The following is a 25,250-nucleotide window of genomic DNA, read 5'->3' on the forward strand; positions in this document are numbered from 1 at the left end:
ACCCAATCACTGGTAAGGGTAATTAAATCCTCCTTACTTTCCACTTGCCCTGTACCTTGGCCAAGAGAAAGCTCTATGTGGAGGTAATGGTATTTGCTGTAGGATGCTATCAACATGTCCCTGGAATGGTAAATGCCAAAGAAAGTGGGACCCTAAGGGCTTCCATTACACCAGATTAGAGTGCTTGTGCTCATTCCACTCTGCTCTTCTTTAGACAAAATATATGTCATTTCAGCATGTCCAACTTCCCTTCCCTTTGGGACTTCCCAGTCCCTTTGGGACTGATGGGTCTCATTCAAGGTCTCTTCCATCAAACCATGTGCCAGAGAGATAATCAGAATGACTCGAGGGACCCAATGTGTGGGACACAGTGATAGCTTCAGAGATGAGCATGTACCTCAGTAAAAGTCAGTGAGAGTCCTTAGGTTCTGAAATGTACTAATAGAAAGGCTTCCACCTGAAGGTACTAGTTGACAGGATGGGGTAAGCCCAGTGCTGCTTCTGGTCTTTCTGTCTGTACTTGCATGCAAGCTACCTAAGCAAGAAGTCAACACAGAGATAAAGAGTTGGAGAAAGACAGACATAACACTGGTGACATTATCTGTAAAGTCAGATCCATCTATGTCGAAACTAAATCCTAAGCCGAGACTGTATGGTTACTTGAAAAAATATTCTCTTTCTTTCTCTCTCTTTATCTCTTTTTCTCTCCCTTTCTCTCTCTCTCTCTCACACATATATGCACATAATTAAGATTCTTTTCTTATATTTGTTAATATAACAACAAATATAATTTGTTGTAGTCATGTACATCAAAGCTGTCCTAATACACATTTATGAACATTTGAGCAAATGAATCCTTTTATTAAATATTCTTTATCTAAGCAATGCTCAAATTATATTCACGATCATATAACACTTAGGAGTGAAGTTTAAATAAATACAATTTTTGTCAATTTTCAGTACATTTTTTATTTATTCAGAAAATATTTATTGGTGGTGGAAATAAAAAGTACTAATGGATATTGAGTGCTATGATGTAATATTCATGTTATATTTATGTTATGTGCTATATTTTATGTTATATAAGCAGAGGCTCAAATTTTGTTTGTCTGAGTTCTCACAGATAATAAATTTCAGTTGGTGAGATTTAAACCCAAGTCTCCAATCTCCAGGACTTCTTTTCTGAATTAGGATTCAACAGGCAAGCAAAACTGAAGGGAGGTTTTTTGTTGTTGTTGTTCTTTTGTTGTTTGTTTGTTTTTGTGTGTGTAGAGATAGACAAAGAGGGGAGCGAGAGAGAGGAGAAAGGATCATAGAACGAAAATGGAAAGAGATGTATCATGAAGGATTTGCTCATATAAATCTGAGCAGTTCCACAATATGACTTATGCAAGCTGGAAGCCTTTGATAACCAGTTGAATGGTTCCAACCCCAACCCAAAGACCTGGAGACCAGGAGCTATGACGTTGGAGGACAGGAGAGAGCGGGTGTCCCAGTTCAAGCAGGGAGAGTGACCTTGCCCTTCCCCTGCCTTCTTGTTCTACTCAGGCCATCGGTGCATTGGGTGAAGCCCACCCACATGGATCCATGATTTTCTCTGCCCAGTCTACCAATTCAAATGCTAATCTCTTCCATAAACCCCCAAAACATCCAGAAATAATGTTTTACCAGTTGTGTTCCATTCCTTAAGTTGATCAAGTTGACAAATAACCGTCACCTTTCCCTGTACCACCTTTCTACTGAGTGCTTAAGACTAAGCAAAGTGCTATGGAAAAGGAAGTTCTGGAGATGTATGAGGAAGTCTTTGATCACCTGGTGAATAGAAGGGAGCAACACAGTAATAAATATGCACACAGTAGAACCTCACCATTGGGCCTGCGTATGAAGGAATCTTGAGAAGAGGACCAACTTGGAAAGGTTTTAGGAAGTAGGTGCTATGATTTAGACATGAGGTGCCCCCTAAGAGCTCATGCGCAAGAAAGTTTAGAGGTGAAATGATTGGATTATGAGGGTTGTAACCTAACAGGGCTTTGCTCCCCAGCTAGGGATCAACTAGGCTTAACTGCAGACTGGAAGGGGGTATTACTTTGAGGTATATATTTTGTCCTTGTTGGGCAGAGCTTTCTCTCTGCTTCCCTATACCTCATCTGCCACACTCTTATGCCATTATGTTCTGCCTCACTTGGGCCCAGAGCAATAGAGTTGGTCTTCTATGGACTGAGGCCTCTGAAACCTTGAGCCCTTAAATAAACTTTTCCTCCTTTAATTATTATTGTCAGGTATTTTGATCACAGCAGTGAAAAAACTGACTAAAACTGGTGTCAAGAAGGATTTCAGCAAGAAATGGGGCAAGACAGACATTTTAGATGGGGAAGGTAGCACAGAAGCAAGAGACTGTTCAAATTAAACACAGTGTGGAGACACTCAGAGAGCAGCTGACAAAACTATAAAACAATACAGTCACAGACAGCATTGCCTCAACCTTATTCATTTGAAGAGCATCATCACATTTTTTTCCACATCCATAAGCCATTCATACTATCATTTAATTAATATCTAAAAAATCCTTTAATTAACTCACTTGCTTTTGTTAAGTTAAACAACAGTATCTATGAAATCATGTGTTTGTTGTACTATACATTTTCAAATACATATTACAATAAATATATAACTTCTGAAATTTTGAATGCCAACTTAACCAGCACCTAAAATTAACTCACATGCCAATTGACTGGGAAAAGCAAGGACTTCAGAATTCGTCTGACTTGGTCTCTATCCCAGCTCTACCCCTCAATTTTGACCTCAGATACTGAACCGCTCCAAAGCTCCATTTTTTCATTTGGAGAGTTATGAAGGTAAACTGCAACAATCCATTTTTTTTTCTTTCTGAAAGCAAAGGAAAGGACATAGTAGTAACTAGCAACAATAACTTTGGAAGAACAACAGAGATTCTCCATTGGAGAGCCTGCACACAGTTGGTTAGATGTCATAAATGTACCTTGACATTCTCCTCCAGAAACAAAGCTTCAATAAAATCTGTTTTATTTACTAACATTTTTAGACTCAGTTTATGGTGTGAAGAAAGCACTAATATGCACTGAGACTGGCCTGAGAGTAAGAAGAGACATTGAAGTCTGTCATTGGTGTTTTTTAAAGACATTGGTATGAAAAGGAGGAAAGTGCATTGATGGGAGTAATTGACATGAGTAGGAAGGGAAAGATTCTGAAGACAGAAAAATGTGGAACCTATTAACCCAGCAGTAGCAACGGAGTTTTAGGCATGGATGAGGAAAGAGGTAAAAATGGGGAAATGTGAAACCAAATGAGAATGTTTACCAATTTCCTGCCAAACTTTATTCTGATGATTATTTGACAGCAAGCTTACAACAAAAGAGGAGGAGGAAAGAAAGAAGAAAGAATGAAAAAGAAAGAGAAAGAGGGAGGGAGAGAGAGAGGAAAGGAAGAAGGAAGGAATGAACGAAGAAAAGAAGGAAGAAAACAAAAGAGAAAAGAGCAAGATTGGTAATGCTTTCATGAAAGTCCTGAACAATATTGAACTCACCACCAACAAATTGAGTTTCTGTAATTTTTTAAAGGGCATATTGTATCAGATGTTTGAAAAGTTTATACCAACCTCACAGAACATTCTATTTCCCTCATCGGAACAGTTATTGATCTATACTCCCCATTGGTGATGTGGCTGTGTCTAAGGGTCAAGAAAAAAACAGAATAAAAACGAATGAACACCAACTCTCTACTCTTCCAGCCATGTCCATGCCTATATTGCTCTTAGGATTGTTCTTTGAGAAGCATCCCTGAAGACTAGTCACTTTGGAATCTCAGGGCTCCATTTGGCTTTCCTATATCAATAACCCAGCTGCAGTTATTACAGTAACAGAAATCTAGCAAACGTGTTGGTAAAACTTTTGAAAAATTGTTCCTAAAACTTTTGGTGATTGATAATGGATGCTGAGCTTGAGCCATTCCCTTGACACAGTGTGACTCATTATCAATAATGATAAAGTGAAGTGTGTCATGTTGGACCACAAAAAGAAGAAACGCAAGTCTGATTAAATCGTTGTAAGTGATGGATAGACTATGGTCTGACTCACAGGTCCTAAGGGGTGGCATGATGTCCCACCACTAGGTATCAAATGCATTCTGGCCTCACAATGGGATCTAACACCAGGCAGTTCACCAGAAACTTGGTAATCTGCAGAGGCAGAAGCAGAGGCAGATCCTTGATCATCATTTCAGTATTAAGCCGTTCATGGTTGGTTATCTTTTCACAAGCAGAGTCAAATGGAGATATTTTCATATAGCCTGAGCATTTTTCACCATTCAATTTTTGCAATTGATAGTGCTTACATTTTTTTAGACTCCCTATGCATTTACCTCAAAAAGGTCAACAAACTGGCATTATTAGTCAGAAGTATTAGCTGGAGTTTTGAGAAATTTGGTTGTATTTAATTTACCAATTGCACATCCATAGTTTATATGAAGAAATGACAGTAGACATAAAACAATTTATATTTATTCAAACATAAATATCACCTACTAAAACTCAGGAACTCAAGTACATGCTTATCAGCATTTAATTTCAATCATTATTAATGATTCCTCCAATTGCATGGTAGAAAAATGGATATCCATAATACCAGATTGAGTGATACATAGTGATAAAAATAAAGATAAAAACTTATAATAAGCCAACATTGCTTCAGTGGCCTAGAAATTTCATAATAAAGTCATATGTTGAACATTTACTAGGTCCCCTGCCCTATGCCACCTTCTTCATCAGATGCTCTTAATTATTACAACACTGCCAGATGTATTTTACTGCTTTTTTTAAAGAAGAAAAAAAGAGTCTTAAAAATTATAATAATTTCCAAAGTCACATAGATTTAGCCAAATCCAGGATTCAAACTCAACTTGGCATCTAAAACTCATATGCATTCTATAATTCCAAGGTACATGAGAGGGGATCATCTAACAAATAAACCAGGTAAGTTTAGTTTGGGGACAAAATAATTCAGCAAACAAACACATTTTAATTACTTGGAGCATCTCACTAATGTGCCATTTTTTCCAATGTGCATTTTAAAACCACTCATTTGAAATGTGCAATTAGGTATTCCAACCACCATCAAGCAAAGAATGACCCTTATAGATAATCATATCTAACATGATTGATGTTTGTGATATGTCATAGAATGACATAATCCAGTCTAGAACATCTTTGCCTTATTTAGAGTTTCCAAATGAGAAGCTAAATTTTTTTCTTTACCTCAGGTTTTATTTAAAGGAAAAATAAGTCATTGAGTGTTCTTTCTGCTCCATGCAATATTTACTAGTGATTATTGTATACTGATTGTAGAGATCAATGAGTTTCATTGTGACGCTTCCATACATGTGTATAACATGCTTTGATTATTTCCACCCTCCCTGTGCCTCTATCCTACCACCCCCTACCTTTGATTCCCTTTCCCTTCCCCCCAAATTCCCCTTCTACTTTTACATTAACTTGTTTTTCAATGTCCACTCACAAAGAAGTGAGTGGACTTTTCCTTAGGAACAAAAACATTTTGTGGGATGATAAAAAGCATTTTTCCTTTGGAGAAGGGAAAAACTTTCCCACAGGAGTGTATAGAACCAGTTATTATTGTGTCTAAATGCAAACTTTGTTTATTATGTACTTCAGGAGGACGAATTTTAAAAAGGCATTTGAGAAACAGGTGAAGCTTTTTAAGTTGGTCCTTTACTGTGGGCTCTTAAAGAAACATGCAGTTCGTGAGGGGTTATTGGAGCCAGTTTCAGAATTCTGAACGAAGCTCTACCAACAGCTTTCTAATTGAATCTCAAAAGACTGTAATTGTGTTCCACTCTGTAGTCAGCTTCTATTCCATGCGGCTACAGTCGGTTGTAGGTAATCAGATTACTCACGGGTTACTGCCTGCAGCCTGCAGGAGAGTGCCAAGAGTAAGAAGGCAACGTGTTGTAGGGTTAATGAAGCTTAATATGGTGCCAATATCATACTGAGCCATTGCCTACAGAGTGAGAAAGGATTATATCCCATGTTAATATGCCATTTGACCCGTGCCAGAGAAGCAGTCTAAATCACTGAATAAGTATGTAAGTCACCACAGAGAAGTGTTTGCTATGCCAGCTCTCATTGCTGTGAAAACAAGTTGTTCCCTAGCTTGTGAATTTTAACTTTGGTGCTCTTTAAAGTACAGTTTCAACATTGGCTCCTAACATCCCTGGAAAGGCCATACAGGCATTCGAGTCTCTAAGTTGGAGCCAATGTGAGGAAACTCACAAGCTTTTCTCCAGCTCCATCTCAATTACTCTGGAGAATGCATCTAAAATTAATGTGCTGCCATTCCACAACATCCATCAGTGATTTCAGTTCTCCAAATTTGCCTCTAACAGAGATGTTTCGGCCATCTTGAGTCTTAGAATTTTAACCACTAGTGAAGTTTTTAGACAAATGATGTCTCAAACTCTACCCATGCAAACAAAGTAGAGAACAAAGAAACAAAGAAGAACTGAGAGGGAAAAGAACAAAGCTCACCCAACTTGTCCTGCAAAAGCTCAACTTTGTAACAACAGAGGGGTGGGTATCGGCCCCCTGTGACATCTCCTTGAATGATGGCACCAGTGCTTTTAAGTCCCCTTGTTCTTCACTGGATGTCTTGGGATGAGGAAGAAGGGATTCTCGATGGTTATGAATGTATCAGGCAGCAATTCTATCAGCAAACCTTGATTGTTTTCTTAAATCCATAAATATTTAGGATTGAAAACCTACCAAACATCAGAAAATACTTCACAATTCTCTACATGTTTAAATAGGTCATTTAAAAATATTTTCAGAATGTAAGTAACAGGCTAATACAACGTAAGCAGGCTCCAGGGCAGGACATACTATTTTGTTAATATTTTCTTCTTGCCAATCCCCTTTATTTCTTGTTTAAAATAGAAAATGCATGTTTGGGACACAAATTTCAAGGAATGCAAAAGGGTGTGATTTGAGAAGCAAGTAGAGCTCCCAAATCTTACTTTAATTAGCTCCTGTTTATCCTTTCAGAAATATCTATTAATACATCTACACCTATCTGCTTTTGTGTTTATGAGTCTCTGTATGCCAACATGTGTACATACACATATTTAGGTTCAGTTTTTTGAGGAATTTACACTTTCAGGTTTTTTACAAATGAGTTTCTTTTTTTTTTTTTTCCTTCCTTTTAAGTAAAATATAATGGGTAGGAAAATGTTAAATGTGCAGTTTGCAGTTCTGTGTAATAGAGGGACATATCATTATATTTCTGTATCCTATAAGGTTACCTTACAGATTCTTGTAATCAATAGAAATCAAAAACTTTATATGATTGGAGTAGCATATGATGTTTTGTTTTGTTTTGGTTTTGTCTCTGCCCTTCTTCATTCAACATTAAACCCATGAAATTTATCCATACCCTTATGTGAACAGTAGTCCATCTTTATTACCATGTAATATTCCATTTCATGCTTATCCTAAACCTAACTGAGCATTTGATTGTTTCCAGACTAGTGCTACAATGAATAAAACCACTATGAATATATTTAAATGTCTCTAAATATATATCAACACTTGTTTTTATTGGTTAATACCCAAAGGTGAAATTACTGGGTCAAAGGTTATATACATGTTTAGATATGCTTCCAAGATTGTAACAATAAACATCTAACCAACCCCCCCAAAAGAGTTCCATTTGTTGTTCTCACCAAAACTTGGTGTGAGCAATTACTTGAATTTTAGCTGTCTTGATGGTTGTCTTCCTCTAGTTTTGGGTTTCCCTAGTAAGTAATGACACTGAGCAACTTTCTACATTGATTGAAAATTTGTGCATCTTTTTTACAGCACCTATTTAAATATTTACTCATTGAAAAAAAAATGAATCACCTGTATTGCTTATTTATTTTATGTATATCTTATTTGCTTTTAGGAATCATTATATATTTATAAGCCCATGGCAAAATATAAATACTTTCTGTTTTAATTTTGAACTTTGAAAAAACAAGTTTAGTAGTTTCCCTCAAATTTATTGAGAAAAAATATTATTTATTTCAAGGATTCAATTTGATAAGTTTTGGCATATGTTAGCACTCACAGAGACAACATAATAGTCAAGGTAATGAACATATCCATATCCCCAAAAGTTTCCTCATATCTCTTTGCACTCCATCCTTTTCTTCCCTCACCCACATCTATAGACAACTGCTGATGTGCCTTCTCTTATTATGAACTAGTTGCACTTTCTACAATTTATATAAATGAAATTGGAGAGTATGTATTCTTTTATATTTAGTTTCTTTCAAATGGTTTTGAAATGCTTTCTTTAGTATGGTTATTTTGAATTAATTTTTTTATTTGTTCTAATTAGTTACACATGACAGTATAATGTATTTATGCATTTTGATGTAGTTACTTTGAGATTCATTCATGTTATGCATGCAACTATAGTTCTTTCATTTTCATTGCTGAGTAGTATTCCATAGTATGGATATACCACAATTTGTTTAACCATCTGTTGCTGGACATATGGACTATAGCTGGTGTTTGACTATTAGAAATAAAGTTGATGTTAACATATATGAGGAAGTTCTTTTATGCATATATGCCCTTTTTTTTATCATGAAGAATAGAAGAATGGCTGGTTTGTCTAGTAAGTGTATTTTTAACTCCATTAAAATGTCAATCTATTTTCCAACATGACTATACCTTTTTTTTAATATTCTCAGACATTGTGTTTGAGCGTTTTAGCTGTCCCACAACCATGTCAATGCTTAATATAGTCTTTAAAACATTTTTGCCATTCTGATAGATATGAAGGGATATCTCAGACTTAGCTTGAATTCTCTAATGAATTGCTGTGTGAGTATATATTAAAGTTCTTATTTTTCTTTGATGCAATGTCTGTTCAAGTATGTTTTCTGTTTTCAATTGGATTCTGTCTTCTTATTGACTTTTGGAGTTATTCTAGATACAAGTCTATTTTCAGATATATGATCTGCAAGATATTCTTTCTAAAATATTATCTAATGTTAATGGAAATATTAACTTAGTTCTTAATTGATCATACTGAGGGGTTTGTTGTGCCATTTTTGGCTTTCATTTGTTATGTCTGTCAAGTTGTTCAAGTTAACTAAAAATAATTACTATTTCTCCAATTAAATTGTTTTGGCACTTTTGTAAAGAAAATGGTCAACTATGTATATGCTGTGCCATTTTGGATATTCTATCCGGTTCCAATGATCCACATTTGAATATTATAATTTTATAACAATTTTGAAATGAGATAGTGTAAGTTATCTAACTTTGTTCTAGTTATTTTTATTCTAGTTAAAGTTCTAGATATTTTTATTCTAGATTTTTGCATTTCTGTGTAAATTTTAGAGTCAATGATTCTTTAAAAACATCTAAATATTTTGTTTGGGATTATATTTAATCTAGAAACCAATCTGAGTAAATTGGCATATTAAGGATATTCATCTTCTCATCAATGGACAGGTGTATCTCTTAATTAAATTAGATTATCTTTAACTTTTTAGTTCTTAGTTTAGAGGTCTTTTGCATCTTTTACCAAATTTATGTCTAAGTATTTCATACTCTTAATATTATTTTCAGTGGTATTTTTGAAGTTAGACATATTATTATTACTAGTATATAGAAAAATACTGAGTTTTTTATAACAACTTGTTATACTAAAACTCTACTAAACTTATTCATTCTAGTAGCATTTTGATTCCTTGCCTTCTGTGATAATGTTTATTAGATAATTATGGCATCTGAATAAAGATCACTGTACTTCTTTTCAACGTGTACACCTTTTCTTACCTTGTTACATTGGATACATCCTCGACTAAAGTGCTGAATAGAAATGGTAAGAGTGGACATTCTTGTCTTGTATCTAATCTTGTTTTTTGTTTGTGGGGGTCGTTGCTGGGGATTGAACCCAGGTCCATGTGCATACGAGGCAAGCACTCTACCAACTGAGCTATATCCCCAGCCCTTGTTTCTAAGCTTATGGGGGAAATATTTTTTCACCACTAAGGATGAACTTAACTGTCAGTTTTTAATAGAGGCTTTTTATGACATTGAGGAAATCCTTTCCATTTCTAGTTTTCTGATTGTTTTTTTTTTTTTTTTCGTGAATGAATGCTGGATTTTGTGAAATGCTTTTCTGCAACTGCTTAATTAACCATATTATTTTTCCCTTTTCCTAAATTATATTGGTTTATATTAATTTGTAGTTCTTTTCTAAATACATTTTCTTCTGTATAGTCTTGTTAGTTTTTTCATCAGGATGATGCTAGTCTTATAAAGTGAATAGGAGAACTTTCCAAATCCTTTTTCTAGCTTTTCAAAATGTACAATACATCACTGTTATCTACAGTCACCCTACTGTGCAGCAGAATACCAGAACGTCTTACTCCTATCTAACTGGAACCACAGTCATGGATCAACTTTTCCCCATTCCTCTCCTCCAACCCATACTCTCTCCAGCCTCTGGAAACTATTATACATATTTGAGATGATTAGAAATGTTTTAACTGATTTAAAAATGACACAATTATGCATGTTTTGAAACATCATATGTTGTCCTACTGATATGTAAAATTTTTGTTTTTATGTATCAATTAAACACATTTAATTGACAAACCAATAGCATGCTTTATATTGTTAATATATATCACTATAATTTAAAAAAATAAAAAAGTAGAGAATGAAAAATAATAATCACTTAATCTTAAAAAATGAATTGGAAAGAACTTCTTCCTCTTCAATTTTCTTAAAGTGTACAAAATTGATATTATTTCTTAATTAATATTCAGTATAATTCACTTGTGAAACCATCTATGTTTAGAGTACTACTTTTGAAAGTACTTTTATCTAATATTTAATTTTTAATAGATATAGGACTACTTGGATTATCTATTTCTTTTTGAGTGAACTAGTAATATGTGCCCCTCAGGACACCTGGTTGGTTCATAGAACTTACTAAATTTATGAGCATAAAGTTGGTTTTTATTTCCTGTTATATTTAATTTCTGTAGGATATGTAACAACTGTCACTCTATAATCTGTAATATCAGCAGATATTGTTTTTCCTCTTTTCCAGATTGGACTGTTGAGGAGTTTATCATTTTTATTGATCTTTTAAAAAATAGCTTGTGTTATCATTCTTTGGTCTTTTTTGTCCCCCTGTTTTATATTTTATGCCTTTATTTTAAATTTCCATTCTTCTGCTTATTTGGGGTTTAATTTTCTCTTTTTTTTATGGTTTGCTATGATACAGGCTTAGGTCTTTAAAACCTTTCTTCTTATAGCCTTATTGTAGTAGAAAATTTTCTTCTCTAAGTACTGTTTTAGTTGTATCCCACAAATTTCATGATGTTATCTGTTAATTTTCATTCTGTCCAAAATAGTTTCTAAATTCCTTTTTTGTTGATCTCAATTTTCTGTGGATTATTTTTTTAATTGTACAAATATTTGGGGGGATTTTTCAGATATCATTCTCTTGTTGATTTATGTTCTAATTCCGTTGTGATCAGAGAGAAAATTTGGTGCTACTTAAAAGCTTTTTAATTAAGACTTGTTTGATATTCCAGCATATGGTCTATTTTGAAAAAAATTATATGTACTTGGGTAAAGTACATACTCTGTTGAGTGGAGTGTTCCACGAATGTCAATTAAATCAATGTAGTTGATAGTACTGTTTTATGTTTTCAAAATCTCTACCAATATTCTGTGTGGTTGTCTGCCATTGAAGAAGAAGTTTCAAATTTTTCAATTGTAATTGCAGATTTATTTATTTCCCCGCACAGTTTTAACAAATTTCCATCACATGTTTTGAAACTCTTAATTGATCAAATTATATAATCTTCATACATGAACGTGTCACAATGAAACCACAGTTCTGTATAATAATTATGCATCAATAAAAAACTGTTATGAGATAAAATATTAGAATTGTCGTGTTTTCTTAATAAATTGACTGATTCATCTTTATTAAATGACTTCTTATCCCTGGAAATATTCCTTGCCTTGATGCATAATTTCTCTGATACTAATATAAGTATTGCAATTTTCTTTTCATTAACCATTTATATTGGCATGGCATGTCAATTTTTTTAGACCAGAGATCAACAATGTTTTTCTTTGAAGGGCCAGATAGAAAATATTTGGGGCTCTTTTTTTCTCTGACTTCACAGGACGTCCAAATTCTCTCAATAGCATATAAATTTGCCAGTGGCACATATTTTATTTGTGTATCTTAGGGTAGAGCAGTCATGGACATACAGAGAGAAGTAGCACTATCATCTCTGCTTTCATAATGTGGATATGGCCTTGATTTGAATTCTTCACATCTGCTTTACACACCCCACAACATGTCTCATATTTTCTTACTACTTCCTCCAGTAATTGGGCATCCACAAGATGGTTTCATGCCCCACATTTCCACATTTTCCATGGGATATTCACACCTCCTTGACAGAATAAACTCCAAAGTTTACTGCTATTCCTTCTCCCACATCCTCTACTTCTCTCCAAAACACTCCTCTCCTCTTTTATAAATATACAGACAGCCAGTCAGAAACTCCATTGCATAATCTGATTGCCTGATTTGGAAAAACATCCCTTCTTATTAGTCACTTGATTTTTAATAGAAAATTTCTTTTCGTTCCTCTCATTTGGAACAGGAAAGTGATTTCAGAAAAGGTTCTCTTCTTTCCCCCATAAGAAGGAATGAAAGAGTACCAATATATTCCATTTCTCATTTTATGATGTATGGCTCCAATGGTGTTTCAGATACCTACCCAACAACTCCCAATTATCAGCAGAAAAGGGGAGTTGGCAAGCAGAACAAAGCCATTCAGCTTTTACTGGATAAACTCTGAGAAAGATATGACCCAATTGTTTTCAGTTCTGAGTGAAGAATAAATCCCTCCTTTTTTTTCTCAACTCTACATCCTAGTCACCAATTTTGAGGCAAAAGAAAAAGCCTTGAGCAATATACTTTAAAAACAGAAGCAAAACAACAAAAGTCTTCTACTACACATTCACCTGTGTCTTCTTTTTTAAAATATTATGTGCTGGGGACTGCTCTAAATCAATACATACCTATCAACTCCTATCCACTTATTTATAGGTAGAAAACATTAACTCCAACTTAGCAGACTAGAGAAGCATAATCTATTGTTTTTATCTCCTACATTTCTGGAGACTGACTAGGCTTGACTGGATGGTTATTTCTCAGGACCTCTCACATTTCTTTCAGATGTTACCCCCACCTAGAGCTATCCCAAATGCTGCATCACTCACATGTCTGGTGGTTAATGATGGTTGTTGGCATCAACCTGCTGCTGTGAGTTGGAGTGGGCAGTTGGAATACCCACAATCGACTTCAGCAGCCTGAGTTTCCTCATAGTATGACAACTGGATTCTAAAAGCAAGTCTCAAGAGAGACTGTGACAAAGAATTGGACCTGGAAATCAGGGGCTCACCCTTAACCACATTCTTTATGTCACAAGTAACTCATTATGGGTAGCCACGCTTATTTATTTATTTATTTTTATTTTTATTTTTACAGACTGCATTTTGATTCATTGTACACAAATGGGGTACATCATTTTGTTTCCATGGTTGTACATAGTGTAGATTCATACCATTCATGTAATCATACATGTACATAGGATAATGATGTTTGTCTTATTCCAGCATTTTTCAAACCCCCCACTCCCTCTCATTTCCCTCTATGTAATCTAAAATTCCTCCATTCTTCTCTCGACCCCCACCCCTCCACCCCCATTATATATCATCATTCACTTATCAGGGAAAACCTTCAACCTTTGGTGTTTTGGGGATTGGCTTATTTCACTTAGCATGATATTGTCCAATTCCATCCATTTATCTGCAAATGCCATAATATTATTCTTCTTTATGGCTGAATAATATTCCAATGTGTATATATACCACAGTTTCTTTATTCATTCATCTGTTGAAGGGCGTCTAGTTTGGTTCCACAATCTAGCTATTGTGAGTTGAGCTCTATAAACATTGATGTGGCTTCATGGATTCAAACTAAAAAGGTTTTTTCTCAGCAGAGGATACAATCAGTAATGTGAAAAGAGAGTCTACAGAGTGGGAGAAAGTCTTTTCCACACGCACCTCAGATAGAGCACTAATCTCCAAAATTTATAAAGAACTTACAAAACTTTACACCAAAAATACAAAGAACCCAATCAATAAATAGGCCAAGAAACTGGACAGACAACTTTACAGAAGAAGACACACAGGTGATTAATAAATATATGAAAAAGTGTTCAACATCTCTAGTAATTAGAGAAATGCAAATTAAAACAACTCTAAGATTTTGTCCTACTCCAATTAGGATGGCTATTATCAAGAACACAAATATTAATAATAATAATAATAATAATAACAATAATAATGTTGGTACGAATGTGGGGGAAAAGGCACACTTGTACATTGCTGGTGGAATTGCAAATTGGTGCAGCCACTCTGGAAAGCAGTATGGAGAATCCTCAGAAAACTTGGAATGGACCTACCTTTTGATCCAGTTATTCCACTCCTTGGTTTATACCCGAAGGACTTAAAATTATTTATTTATTTATTCGTTTATTTTTTTTAATATTGTATATTGCATTTTTATTTTTAAATTTTTCATTTAAAATAAAATCTTTTAATATTAAAGATTTAAAGGATATACACAAATGCAAATATCTCTCCTACATCGGAAATCCAGTGTACCTCCTCAAGCAAAATACCATTGCAAGTTAATTCTGTATTACTCCATTAATGCTTTCTAGTTTTATTCAGATAATTACATAAGACATTTCTATTTTATTCTAAGAATGCACTTCTAAATACTCAGAATAACACAGTACTTATTTTTCCATATATTTTTGCTTTAACTAGCAACTATGGCAATGGCATTAAAAACAATTTAAAATTCACTAGGCTCACCATCTTGAAAAATTATGCAAAAAGTTCTTAGTTAATTCCTTTTTATCTGGGGAAATTCACAATATCTTATATGGAAATACAAAGAACATAGAATACCCAATAATCTAGAAGAACAAAGTTAAGTGTAGCAATATTTAAGGACTGGTGAATTAAATTCCACCCCTGAGTGAAAGGATTGTCATTCTACTTTCTGGGCCCAAATTATTCACATTATTCCTACATGCAAAGTACAGTTCCCAGCTCCCATAACAACTCCTAAAATCTCATCTATTAAATATTCAGTATCAGATTTCATGATTAGAATACCTGGACTGGGTCCAGATGACCTTGGGTGTGGGTTCTCAGGTATAGCATCTTGAGTATGCTTCCTCTGGATCTGTACTTGTGAACTAGAGAAATAAATTGTCCCTCTTTTACACACCCAAATACTGTGATGAGAGAATTATAAGACACATGCACTTGTATAAAGAAATGATCAAAAAAGGAAAGACACAGAAAAATGGGAGATACAGTGAAGTTATGATCCCTTATAATTCTGAAATTAAGCCAAGCATATATTCCAGTCCCATGACTGGGGTGTAATACTGGTGCAGTTGCTTTCTCTGGGTGTTGGCTCCACTGTCTCCACACTTTGAATAGTCTTTCCTTTGTTAAAAAAAATGTAACCCGTGATTACAGGTGAATATTCTCTGCCTGTTTCCTTTTGATAGAAGATTGGATGCAGCAAGGTCTCTTTTCATTTCACATAGTTGTTTTACATTTAGTTGTTGAAGTTGATAGTGATTCTATTAGTGCCATATTTTTAAAACTTCACTCTATTTTGAAAAGTTATTAACACAAATAGTTTTGAGATAATTTTTCACTACCTTGAGTTCCCAGAAAAGTTCTTATGGGACAATGTACTAAAAATCAATAGAAGTTCTAATTTTAAAGGAGATAAACTGTGAGTGGTGCACTCAGGTTTCTTTGGTGGCCTTTTTATCTGTTTTAAAAGGTAGTTGAGGCAGTACCTGAAGTCTTAGAAAGTGTTTTAAGGATGATTTTGAATCATGTTTTCCTGACAGTTCGCTGGATTTGATCTTTGCCTGAAAGCTATTTACTAATTTGAAAATAGTTTACCATCTGGAGAGGTTGGGAATGAAAAACTGTTTTATTTCTGAAACCCAGGTCCTGGCTTCTTTATATTTAACAGTTTATTTTTAAATCTTTATTTCTTTGGTGCTCTCACTTCACTATAAGCAGCTAAAAGAAATAAGTTGTGGTGTAAATACCAAATGCACTTGGTGTAAATACCAAATATCATTAAGGATATTTATCTTCCACATTACAACAGGAGATAGTGCTGACAAACTTGTCACCACAACATATAGCCAGGGCCTCCTTTGCACTCTTGGAACAAGGGCTCAAAGTGCTCAAAGAGCCAGGTTGAAGTCACACAAGTCTTGCAAGACCTGGTCTCAGAATTCATGAAGCAATCACTTTCTCTATATCTACTTCCATTCAAAGGAAAAAGAAATTGGCTTTCCTTCAGTTTCCAATAACCATTTACTCTCTTTTACTTATTTAAGTTCTCCAAGAAAAACTTCTTAAGATAATTTGAACTCTGCTAATGAGCTTTGGTCTCTTCCATCTACTGGTCTTGGTCCCAAAGTCAATGCCCCATGTGTTAGGTTCAGTTATGACACTCCCCTATGCTACATTAAAATTCTGTTCGTCTGTATTGGCATAGCAATCCACTGCACCTTATCGTCTTATGAATAGTAAAATCATCCCTTGATATTACCTCTCAGGGTTCTGGGAATGACTGGGCTGAGCTAATCAGTTCAGTCAGGGAGATGCTTTAAAAATAAAATTTATTTTTAAAACTGACACTTAAAAACACAAAATTGTTATATTAATGGGGTACCAAGTGATACTGCAATATATTTATACATTATGTAATCTCTATATATACACATATATATATCTTTAATCTGATATATATATATATATCAGACAATTATTTCTTCATGATGAAAACATTCAAAATTCTTTCTTCTAGATTTTCAATAAAGTACATTATCATTATCTGTAGTCACCCCACTATATAACAGCACACCAGAATTTCTTGCTCCTATCTAACTATAACTTAGTCCCATTGGTCAACCTCTCCCCAGCCCTCCCTCCCTGTCTACTCTCAGGCTCTGGTAACCACCACTGTACTCAACTTCCATGAGATCAATTTTATTATATTCCACACTAGTGAGATCATATGCACTTGTATTTCTGAACCAACCTGGGTTGGTTCACTTAACATAATGATGTCCAATTTCATTTTGTTGCAAAAGACAGGAGTTTATTTTTTTTATGGCAAAATAGTATTGCAATGTGTATATGTACTACGTGTTCTTTCTCCATTCAGCAATTGGTAAACACTTTGTTTACATTTCTTGACTGTTGTGAAGAAAGCTGCAATAAACATCAAAGTAAATGTGTCTTTTTGATTTCCTGTCCTTTGGACATATACCAAGGTGTGGGATTTCAGGATGAAACAGCAATTCTACTCCTACTGCTTTTGAAAAAGACCCATCCTATTTTCCATAAACTGTACTTTGTGAACTTGTTCACATTCTGACCATCAGTGGGCAGGGGGAAGTGCCCTTTTCTCCATATCCTGGCCAGTACATTTTATCTTTGCTGATGTTTAGAGACCATTGAGTACTTTAGTCATACTCCTGTTGGCTATTTCTATATTTCATTTTTTTTGAGAAATGTCTACTTAGATCTGTAGCCCATTTTAACATTGGATTATTTTGGTGTTTTTGTTCTTGTGTTTTTTGGAGTTCCTCCAGCATTGTGGATATTAACCCCTACTCAGGTGTGTATTTTGTAAATATTGTCTCCCATTCTGTAGGTTCTCTGTTCATTCTAAGTATTGCCTCTGTTACATAGAAGATCTTTAATTTGATGTAACCCTATTCGTCTATGTTAATTTCTATTTCTTGAACTTTTGGAGTCTTGTGAAAAAAATCCTTACATTTTACAATGTCCTGTTTACCCTCTTTTATTCTAGTAGTTTCATTGCTTTGGGTCTTACATTTAGGTCTTTTGTCCATTTTGAGTTGACTTTTGTAACTTATGAGAGATGAGTTCTAGTTCTCCTGCCTGTGGATAACCAGCTTTCTCAGTACCAATGAAGAAGACTGTCCTTTCTCCAATGCACATTCTTAGCAACTTTGTCAAAATTTAGTTGGATGTAGATGTGTGGGTTGACTTCCAGGCTCTCTGTCTTGTTTAATTGATCCATTTCTGTTTTTATTCCAATACCATGCTGTATTGATGACTAAAGTTCTGTGGTATATTTTTGAAGGTGGTACTTCCATACCTCTTACTGTGTTCTTTTTGCTTGAGATTGTTCTGGCTAAGATCTATAGCAAAACAAGGATAGCCACTTTTACCACTTTTATTCAACCTAGTACTAGAAGTCTTAATCAGGCAAAACAAAAGGCATACAAATTGGAAAATAAGTAAAATTATCACTGCTTTCAGATAACATGATCTCACATACAAAAAAAACCAAAATACTCCTAAGGGGGAAAAAAAAAGAAAAAAGAAACCTACTAGACCTAATAAACTTTGTTTATTCTTTAACAAAGAATATAGAATTGCTGTTTCATCCTGAAATCCCACATCTTGGTATATGTCCAAAGGACAGGAAATCAAAAAGACACCTTTACTTTGATGTTTATTGCAGCTTTCTTCACAACAGTTAAGAAATGTAAACAAAGTGTTTACCAATTGCTGAATGGAAAAAGAACTTGTAGCACATATACACATTGCAATACTATTTTGCCATAAAAAGAATAAACTCTAAAAAAGAATAAACTTTGTTCAGAAAAGTTTCAGGGTACAAAATCAACATTAAAAATTAATACTGTTGCTATACACCAATAGTGAATTATTGAAATTGGAAAATAAGACAGCAATTATATTTATGATAGCTGCTAAAAGTAATAATAAAATACCTAAGCATAAATTTAACAAAAGAGGTGAAAGTTCGTTGCAATGAAAACTCTAAAATATTGATGAAAGAAATTCAAGAACACACACACACACACACACACATGCAAATGGAAATACATACCATGTTAATGGATTAGAACAATAAACATTAAACTGTCCTTACTATCTAAAACAATCTACAGATTCAATATAATCTCTATCAACACATTAATGATGCTCTTCACAAATTGTTTTAGTTACTTTTTTGCTGCTGTGAATAAAAACCTGATAAGAAGAGTTAGAGGAGAAAAAGTTTATGTGGGGGGTTCATGATTTTAGAGGTCTCAGTCCACAGGCAGCTGGCTCCATTCCTTAGGGCTGGAGGTGAGGCTGAACAGGGTGAAAGAGTGTGGTGGAGGGAAGCAGCTTCAGGCATCACACTAGGAAGCAGAGAGAAACTCCACTCACAGATACAGAATATACACCAGAGAAGCACACTCCCAATGACCCACCTCTTCCAACCACACCCTACCTGCCTTCAGTTACCACTCAGTTAATCCCTATCAGAGGAATAATTCACCGATTGTTTTAATGCCCTCATAACCCAGTCATTTCACCTATAGGCCTTCCCGTATTTTCTTCACATGAGCTTTTGGGGGACATCTCACAACCAAATCATAATGCATATACAGAAAAAAAATTCTAAAGTTTGTATGGAATTACAAGATCTCCAAATAACTAAAAGAATTCGGATATCTTTTATAAAGCTGTACTCAGATACTGTCTGGTGCAGGAGCCATTTGAGAGCCTCCCTCACATGTCTGGTGGTTAATGTTGGTTGCTGCCTAGAACCTCAGACATTTTTTCTCAGAAATCCTGTATGACATCTCTTCTGTGGTCAAGGATTTCTCCCTCAGTGTGGCATCAGTGTTCCCAGAACAAGAATCCAAAATAGAGTCGAGTTGAAGTAGCACTGTTTTTTAGTACCTCATCTCAGAATCCATGGAGCATCACTGTATTCTATTTCTATTCAAAGGAAAAGGAATTAAAGTTCATCTCTGATGGGTGTGTTGTCAAATAAATTGTAGACTTGTTTTAAAGTCTCCACAGTTCCCTTCTCATTAATGATTGCATGGATGTATCATACTTTCAGTAATACTACATTTAAAACTTTTATAAATTCTAATAACATCAAAAAACAAAGGAAAAATGGAGTGTTTAGAAAACTTTATGAAGATCTTCTTGGTTAAGCATTAGTAAAATGCCAAGGGAGTACATCTATATTCGCACACCATAACAGAGCACTAATTAAGAGATGTAATGTCACTGACCTAAAAATGTGAAAACATGCATGACTTCAGAGAGGAAATCAAGGTGTACAGATTATAAAGAGACAAATTTAGACTCACATAATGCTGTTTTTTGTTGGTGTAGGCTCTCCATCATTAAAAGTGCTCATGCAGAATATAAAGAAAACCATCAAAAGAGATTTACTTATTAGGACATTTTCTTTGTAGTTCATAGGTTCAATGATAATATGATTACATAAAAATAAAAGGGGAACTTTTACATGTTCATGAAAAAAAGTTTGTAACCTATTCTACATAGGCTGTCTTCAAAACATGTCTGACTAGGATTCAAAAGAGCCTGGGATAATAGTATCCTAAAAATCCAACTGTCTTCCCTAAAACCTATATATGACCCTAAATCAGATAGAAAGTGATACGAAGCACTTTTATCCAACATCACAGAATATACCAGAATAAATACGACCAAATAAGAAGAGTCCACAACAGGTGCTTCAGTGACTTCAGTTAACTTGTTCTACCAGTCTACTAATAAAGGTCTCTAACAGAAATGTAGCTGAGAACTATCTGGGAGAAGGATGTTCCTATTGAATACAGTCTGGAACAGCAGTATATTTTTGATGCTAATAAACAGATTTATGTGATGTGACTTTAAAAACCTATGATAAAAAAGAAAGCATTGTGAAATCTAGTTCATCCTCCTTAGTGTTAGAATGTGGAATTTCTCTGAATACTTTCTCATTTCCAATACATATTTACCAAATACTTGGAGAATACAAAGTTGAATATGACATTTTTCCTTTCCCTACAGAACCTAGAGGCTAATATGGGAAACAAACTATCAACAGTAACAACAAAATATAACAAAAAGCAGAAAAGTAATAAAAACCACCTACCATATTTAAGTAACTATTACTTAAATAACTTATATTACAAGTTATAAAGTAACATGACAAAAAACACTTCCAATTTTATGATAATGAGTTGTACATACTTTAAGTCCTAATGGGTTATTTTCTGTAACTGAAATCAGGTACCATAGTCTGAAAAATGCTTTTTGTGTCAGAGGTGTCAAAACATCTGGACATGTAGTTAGATGCTGAAAGAATGGAATTTTTAGGATAGTTTGTTGGCTGAAGGGAAAACAGGAATGAGTATTTGAAAATGAGAACAATTGTTAGAAATTGGGATGAAATGATCCAGAAAATCTGGTATGCTGTGTTTCCCATAACCAACACAAATGTACAATAAAATGATAAAGTATTTCAGAGAAGACATTTGTATTCAGGTCACAAACATTATTGAATGTCTAAAAGTGCTAGGAGCTCTACTCTATGCTTTCAGTTGCATTATATAAATTAGCTTTCATAATAACAGTAGAGTAGGCATTGTCATAAGTGGAGCCAAGAATTGGTCGAGGGGGCAGTTAAATAACTTTTGAGGACTAAATTTTGAAATTATTGTGGAGTAAATCTAGGCAGTTATGTAAAAGCAGAAGAACTCTATCCCTGAATTTTAAAACAAGAAGACAACAATTTGAATGATTGGCCTATTCTCTAAAGCTAATAAGAGCTAAATAAAGAAGTGTTAACTGTAAAGAGAGTAAGTGACCTCTGATATGGAAACTGGAGTCACGTAGTATATCTCCAGACTGCACTGAGCCTCTTTCCTGAGCAGGGTGACAAAAGCCTTGGGACAGTACAGCCCTTCTGACAAAGACACCCTTAACTCGAAGATAAGCACAAAGGACCGTGTCCGTGCATCTGCAAATATTCCTATCCCAGTGATAAAACCACCACTATTTTGAGATGGATGCATCAGTTTATGTCATTTTATTTTCATATCATCAGTTCTCCTTATTCTCAAGTTCCCTAAGTAATTCCTACACGAACTTCACAGGGTTGGGGGTGGGGGAACAGTAACTTCCAGTAGTACCGGCTTTGAGGCTGGATGTGGGGAACCTCTCCTGGGGCTCTGACTGTTGTACTCGCAAGACAAGGATCATTGATGTCACCTACAATGCATCCAATAACCCCCACAAAGACCCTGGTGAAGAACAGAATCCTGCTCATGATAGCACATCCTACCGACAGTTTTTCGAGTCCCACTACCACTGCCCCTGGGCCACTGGAAGGGGGCCAAGCTGACTCCTGAGGAGAAAGAAATTTTAAACAAAAAGGGATCAAAGAAAATTCAAAAGAAATACGATGAAAGGAAGAAGAATGCTAAAATCAGCACTCTTCTGGAGGAACAGTTCCAGCAGGGCGAACTTCTTGCCTGCATTGCATCAAGACCAGGTCGGTGCGGTCGAGCAGATGGCTGTGTGCTAGAAGGCAAGGAGTTGGAGTTCTCTCTGAAGAAAATCCAAGCCCCGAAAGGCAAATGAGTCCTCCTCTCTTCTGTCTTAACTCAAGTAATAAAGGTATTTATTGTTCAATGTCCTAAAACAAAAATTGAAAAGATAGAAATTTCCAGTATCTATGCTCTTGTCACAATGTGTCTCATTATAAATCAATTCGTCATTCCCTCTTCACAAAATACATGGCTTGTGGTTAATGTAAGGACTATCCTGCGAGAGGAATCCTCCCTGTATAAACAAATCAAGCTTCTTATTCTCATATACCAATCCCTGCACTTGGTTTCCTTTTGCTGGCATGTCCCTGCATAAGCACATACTGCAGCCTCATAAGAGTGTACAGGTGCAAGCATATATCCTCTTATGTCACACTTCCATGATGGAGTCACCATTATTCCCATTTTACAAAGAGGAATGGAGGTTTTGAGAGATTAAATTCCTTTTGAAAGACACAAAGCTAAGAGAAGCAGAAAATTTTCTTCAATAATAGTCTGAGATTTCTTCCAGTTAGGTAAAGTGTCTCACAAATGCTTTGAGAAAAAAAAAATCTAAATTTGCTAGGAATAGTTACAGTTATTAGGAAATAGTAGTTCATTTAGCATTCATAATTACAGAATTGAAGTATGGTACTCCTTTTCCCCAACTTTTCATCAAAAGAAAATATCTCACAAGTGATATTAGAAATAAATCATAGAGGGTTAAACATCATATAGGTGCCATTGTAATAGTAAAGACTCAGTAATTTTTTGCTTCTAGGGTCAAGTTTCTATTTAAAACTATAGTATTTATCAGTAATTCTTTTACTTTCAGGATTGAGTTTCTATTAAAAACTTTTCAGTGCACACTAAAAAGGGATCACTCCATATGCTGTTTTTATTCAAAGGAAATATGAAATATTATTAATATTTCCTCAAAAATTCTAGTTTTTCCACTGTCCACTTGTTTTCAATCAAGTGAAATGGGCACTTACAAGGAAGGAAGAGACAGGAGCAGCTGTGTAAGTTCAGCTGTTAAAAGATGGGAGCCCCGCTGGGCAGAATGGCATACCCTTGTGATCCCAGCAGCTCAGGAGGTTGAGTCAGGAGGATCATGAGATCAAAGTCAGCCTCAGCAAGGGTGAGGCACTAAGCAACTCAGTGAGACCTGCCTATAAATAAAATACAAAATAGGACTGGGGATGTGGCTCAGTGGTTTAGTGCCCCTGAGTTCAAACCCCCATACCAAAAAAAAAAAAAAAAAAAAAAAAACAGGAGTACTGTGCTAAGTTTCATAGTTTCATTTGTGTTACCCTGTTAGAAACTGGTATTACTTAAGTTTTTAAATTCTAATTTTTTACTCAGAAAACAAGGCTGGTCCACCTCAAGATAGCAACCATAAGAGAGAAGAGTTACCAGGTTTCATGGGGTCACCATCAAATTGAAGCAAAGAACATAGAAGATCATCTTGGACTTGCCAGGAGATGCCCTTAACAAGCTCTCCTCCAGTTGCACAGTCTTCTGGTTAATTGAAGTGCTATTCTTTGTAAATAATGTCATTGAATGGATAGCTTTGACCTTTCTGATAGAAGTTTCCATGACTCTGGTTCTTTACTGATAGACATCCAAATTAACGACTGGATTTGCAAATGGTTGCTAACCTCCTTTCTCACTCCCATGTGGTCCAGCTTAGAATGCAATGCTATTTTCAGTCATGCCATCATGAATGCAGAGAGGATAGAGGAGCTTCTAAGTTATACCTCTTTGTCACATTTTACTTTGAAGATAGATGGGGTTCTATTCACTTTTTTCTGATTAAATATCTACTTAGATGAATTATATTATTTTTTAAAGATGAGGCAAAGGAAGAACTACTTAAGGGAATGTTTATCTGTCCTTAAGAACAATCCAGATAAGTTCTAGGCACGACTGTTGAGTGCTTGCATGCATCAGATGAAGGCAGGAATGAATGACAAAGAACACTGGATGATCAACAGTTGTTTCTAAGACTTATTTTTTTGCTGTTTCCTTCTTTTTGATACTTTTTTCAAAATAGAAAAATACAAAGCAAGAACTGGTGAGTATAAAAAACATGAAGCCATGCTGTATAGGAAAAGTAAGCAAGGGAGAGTAATGATGTTGCATTTCTATTTCACAAGTGGTCAGGAATGAGAAGAGTTAGATTAAATGAAAAAGGGAGACATTTCAGAGACAAGTTGTGACATTATACTGCAATATTTAAGGGTATGATTGGAAGCATCAGTGTTGGAGTCAGACATACTAGGTTTGAATCTTTGTTTAACCACGTTAGCTCTGTGACCATGGGGAAGTGATTTAACCTCTCTGATCCTCAGTTTTCTTAATATGAAAATGGAGCTAAGAATAGACATTGTAGAGAATTTTAAGAATTATGTTAAATAATATATGCTAAGTACTAGCAGATTGCAAGTAGCCAATAATTGCATTACATTAATTCTCCTGCTTAGAGAGGGCCATAAAAGATCCAGAAGGCAAAGTACTTTATTTTTTTTAATAACTAAGCTCTTATTCCAGTCAGAGAATTACTTAATCCCTTCTGAAAGTAAAATTTCCCATGAAAC

The 25,250-nt window shown here is 34.9% G+C and overlaps 1 non-coding gene and 1 pseudogene across 1 annotated transcript; one reads left to right on the forward strand and one right to left on the reverse strand.

Annotated features, from left to right (window-relative positions):
* The first annotated feature begins 5,781 nt into the window (after nucleotides 1-5,781).
* Nucleotides 5,782-22,705, forward strand: LOC124979460 (40S ribosomal protein S8-like; annotated as a pseudogene).
* Nucleotides 9,971-10,047, reverse strand: Trnat-cgu (transfer RNA threonine (anticodon CGU)). The gene has a single exon. It is a non-coding gene; the product is annotated as a tRNA-Thr (tRNA).
* Nucleotides 22,706-25,250: the final 2,545 nt, after the last annotated feature.

The sequence above is a fragment of the Sciurus carolinensis genome, chromosome 3, assembly GCF_902686445.1.
Source record: "Sciurus carolinensis chromosome 3, mSciCar1.2, whole genome shotgun sequence".
In the NCBI taxonomy this organism is placed as follows: Eukaryota; Metazoa; Chordata; class Mammalia; order Rodentia; family Sciuridae; genus Sciurus; species Sciurus carolinensis.